The sequence below is a fragment of the Gobio gobio genome, assembly GCF_949357685.1.
Source record: "Gobio gobio genome assembly, chromosome: 25".
Taxonomy (NCBI): Eukaryota; Metazoa; Chordata; class Actinopteri; order Cypriniformes; family Gobionidae; genus Gobio; species Gobio gobio.
The window spans coordinates 28,609,549-28,614,195 of record NC_137121.1 but is presented as its reverse complement, the minus strand read 5'-3'; the positions used below and the strand labels follow the sequence as shown (position 1 = coordinate 28,614,195).

The following is a 4,647-nucleotide window of genomic DNA, read 5'->3' as shown; positions in this document are numbered from 1 at the left end:
TCTTGAAGTTTGGACCAAAGCGAAGCATGTCAGCATGTCTGAAAGGAGCCCATGTGCTCAGAATAAGGACTGTGGTGGTTGAGCTGGTCTGTGAAGGTCTTCGGAAGATTTCAACAAGCAAAACCCTGAAAAACACTCGAGACTGAATCCTTGAACTTTCTTAACCGCCTCGACAAGGCTCTGGATATGTACGTGTAAATGCATCTATTTATTTGTTCCAAAGGAATGCTGCAAATACCAATGTTGTATTAAGTTATTTCACGATGTATGTATTTATTTAAATAAATTTGCATAAAACCGAGCCTGTATTTGGACTTCATTTATAATGAATGAATTCATTATTTTTTTGTATAGAGTTATATTTGCACTGTAAAAATTATATGATCAATACGTTATGGCAACATGTGTTTTTACATTGCTTTATATTGCAATATTCAACTTATAAGTTATACAAAATTCAATTCTATGTCATTTTTAAGTTGTAATGACTTAAACATCCGAGTTGATTGAAGGCAGCATTTTTTTATAGTGATGGTATTAGTGTTAGTATTTATTAATCTTAGTTCATATTAATTTCAACATTTACTACATTGCTAAAATCAAAAGTTATATCTGTTAATATTATTTAATGGACCTTAACTAGTTGTATAAACTAACTAACTAACTAACTAACTAAACGAATTACACTGTAACAAAAATGATATGATCAATAAGTTATGAAAACATGTTTTTACATTGTTTTAACGCATCAATTTTGTAGCAAAAGCAATTTTCAACTTGTTGTATAAGTTGTACCAGATTCAACGCATTTTTAATGTCATTTAAGTTGAAATGACTTAAACATTCAAGTTAATTGTACTTTAAAAATTAAGCCAGAAATTTTTACAGTAGTATTTATTAATCTTATATTAATTTCAACATTTACTACATTGCTAAAATCAAAAGTTATATCTGTTAATATTTAATGGACCTTAACTAGTTGTATTTTTTACTAACTAATGAACTAACTAACTAATGAACTAACTAAACAAATTACACTGTAACAAAAATTATATGATCAATAAGTTATGAAAACATGTTTTTACATTGTTTTAACGCATCAATTTTGAAGCAAAAGCAATTTTCAACTTTTTTATAAGTTATTCCAGATTCAACGCATTTTTATGTAATTTAAGTTGTAATGACTTAAACATTCAAGTAATTGTACTTTAAAAATTAAACCAGCAATTTCTACAGTAGTATTTATTAATCTTATATTAATTTCAACATTTACTACATTACTAAAATCAAAAGTTATATCTTTTAATATTTAATGGACCTTAACTAGTTGTATTTTAACTAACTAATTAACTAACTAACTAACTAACACCATTGTAGCAAAAATTATAATATCGATAAGTTATGAAAGCATGCGTTTTTACATTGCTTTAAGCAATTTTCAACTTTTTTTCTAAGTTATACAAGATTCAACTAATTTAAGTAATTTTAACGTAATTTAAGTTGAAATGACTTAAACATCCAAGTTGATTGTACTTAAAAATTTAAGACAGCAATTTTTTATAGTTTGGTATTAATGTTAGTAATTATTAATCTTAGTCCATATTAATTTCAACATTTACTACTACTTTCATGTCAGTTTAAAGTAATTTAAGTTGTAATGACTTAAACATCCGCTAATTGCACTTAAAAAACTTAAGTTCAGTTATCACTTCACTAACACATTGACCTCATTGTAAAGTGTTACCAAAAATCACATTGTTTCATATCATAATGTGGTTGATGTAGTCATTACATCATCCTAATATGGCTTCCAGAAGATATTGTGTGGCGGCGTCTGAAAGAAAACCAGGCGTTTCTTGAGGGAGTGGAAAGTCCCTTATAGTGGAAGTGACTTGTTCATTCAAAAATGTGGCGTCACTGATTGTGCGTCAGATAAACAGCTCAATAGACCTGTTGTATAGCATAGCAATACGCTTGTGTTGTGCACCACACCCTCTGGAAACACTGAAAACGTTTATTTTACTGGAATCTTTGACTTTAAAAAATGATTCGAAACAAATAAGACAAGAGTCAGTCCCTTTGATGCTTTATTGTGGCTATAATCTTCACATTTGCCCTTCTGAACAGGTGTAGGCGTATAGATAAGATTATAAAATGTGTGATCCACCCAAAGTACAATAAACGCCGCCTTATCAAGCCAAGACTCGTCATGTGAGGACAGGAAACTGCTCATCACTGCATGTTATAAATGTGTCATTTCTTCAATCGGCATTAAAACTCCTATACAATACAGCCAAGATGATGTTTTCATGGTTTCCTGTTTGATATCACGCATTCAGGTGTCAACATGGGTTTGGTTAAACCGACTGGAGAGTCTCTGGCCCTTTGTTGAAGTCAGTGCATGTCAATATCGAGTGTGTGAGAAAAGCCGAGCTCTCGGTGGCATTACGCAGCTTTACAGATTATTGGCCGCTCGGCTTTGAAGTTGGATATGGATCAAAGGGACACACTGATCTAAGGAGCAGCGTCCAGTCAAGAAGTATGTCTCGCTCATTTGGCCCCTCAGCTATGGGCTCCGGACAGACTTGGCGGCTCAGTTTCACTTTGTATTCTCTTCTGGGGCCTGGAGGCCTGGATGTGTCCGGATATCAGGATGAAGACATTTATAACTCGCTACCATAAACCCAGCATATGCCATAACTATTTAAAGTGTCCTATCATCTCATTGACTTTTATGGTTTATGAGTCATTTTTGAAAACAGAGAATGAAAACTGTTTTTTTAATGACAGGTTTTTGAAGAAAACATTTACATTTTTGGCATTGATATCACATTTTCTTTATTGTAATATATGTTTTATGCTACTTTTTATACATTTAGATGAGGCTAAATCACTCATAAACTAGGCCTAAGCCACACTAACATTCACAGAGCTTGGCCTCAAGTCCATTATTGCTTTTATTATTATTTAGGGCACACATTTTCGTTTAGGCATTTCATTAAGTATATTTCATAAAACACATTTTTTTATACTAAGCATTTCATTCAGCATAAGATCCAATTTGTATGAGGTATTTCATTCATTACGAAAATTACTTTTCATTGATATGATTTTTTAAATTAATTTATTATAAGCATTTAGTTTAATAAAGCAAAATTGGAAACATTTTCAGTTAAAATGTTTTTATTAAACATTTAATTTAGCACATTTTTGGCAAATTAGGACACATTTTTGTGAAGTATTATTTTTTTAAATTTTATATTTTCTAAAACATATTTAGGACACAAATTTTCCTTTAAATGTTTTTATTGTTTATTAACCATTTTAGAGTATTTATTAAAAATACCCCTTTAAAAAAAATTGTATTCATATTTTTATAGATCGTTTTATTAAAAATTTGAGATTAAAAATCACATCTTTTTTTTAGAAAATAATTTATTAAGCATTTAGTTAATAAAACTTAAAATATTTAGTTAATATTTTAATTTAGATTTTAGGAAAAATTAGGACAGTATTTAATTATATTTTATATTCACTAAAACATATTTAGGACACACATTTTCCTTTTAATGTTTTAATTGTTTATTAAGCATTTTATAGTGTTTATTAAAAATACCCCTTTTTTGAAAATGTTTCATATTAATGTTTTTTTAGATTAATTTATCAAGAATTTTAGATAGAAAATTACATATTTTTTTATAAAATAATTTATTAAGCATTTAGTTTAATAAAACAAAATTGGACAGTGTATCTGTAAAAAAGTTCATGCTTTTAATTTATTTTAATTTAATTTATATTTTAGGAAAAATTAGGACACAAATTTTCATCAATGTTTTTATTATTTATTAAGCATTTTTTCAGCTTTTTTCATATTAATGTTTGTATTAAGAATTCTATTAAGGTTTTTGAAATTAAAAATATTCAGGACACAATTTTTCATTTACATGTGTTTTTCAATCATTTATTAAACATTTAGTTTAATAAAGCAAAATTAGAATTTTTTTCTGTTAAATATTTATATATATATATATATATATATATATATATATATATATATATATATATATATATATATATATATATATATATATATATATATATATATATATATATATATATATATATATATATATATATATATGCTATTATATATTTCATTTTGTATATTTTAGGATATTAAGGACACACATTTTTATAAAGTATGTAATTGTTTATTAAAACATATTTAGGACACACATTTTCATTTCATTTTTAAAGTTTTATTTATTAAGCTTTTTATGATGTGTATTTAATTTAAAATAAAATTTTACCAAAAATACCAATTTTATATAATTTTATTTATAATTTTTTGTATTAATAAATTTAGATAATTTAAATAAAATACAAATGATTTATTTATTATAAGAATATAAAAAACAGGACATAATTCATTAAAATATTTTTGAAGGATTTCATGAAGTGTAATCTTTCCGGTAAGACGTTATGGTCGTTATGGTTTACACAGAGACACAATGGAATCAACAGTATTTACTTTCTGTGTCTCAAACAAACACTAGAAGTAGAGAGAGCCCATCAAACTTCACAGTCATGGTGAAACCGGAGAGTGTTGTATACTTAGGGTTGGGTTTACAGCGGAAAGGTGTCTTT

The 4,647-nt window shown here is 27.1% G+C and overlaps 1 protein-coding gene across 1 annotated transcript in view; it reads left to right on the top strand.

Annotated features, from left to right (window-relative positions):
* The window catches only part of phlda2 (pleckstrin homology-like domain, family A, member 2), a 1,154-nt gene extending 854 nt beyond the window's left edge, over positions 1-300 (top strand). Inside the window, exon 2 of the mRNA XM_079809202.1 lies at positions 1-300. This exon is cut by the window's left edge and continues 17 nt beyond it. The gene's annotated coding sequence lies outside the window, so the exon portion shown is untranslated.
* Positions 301-4,647: the final 4,347 nt, after the last annotated feature.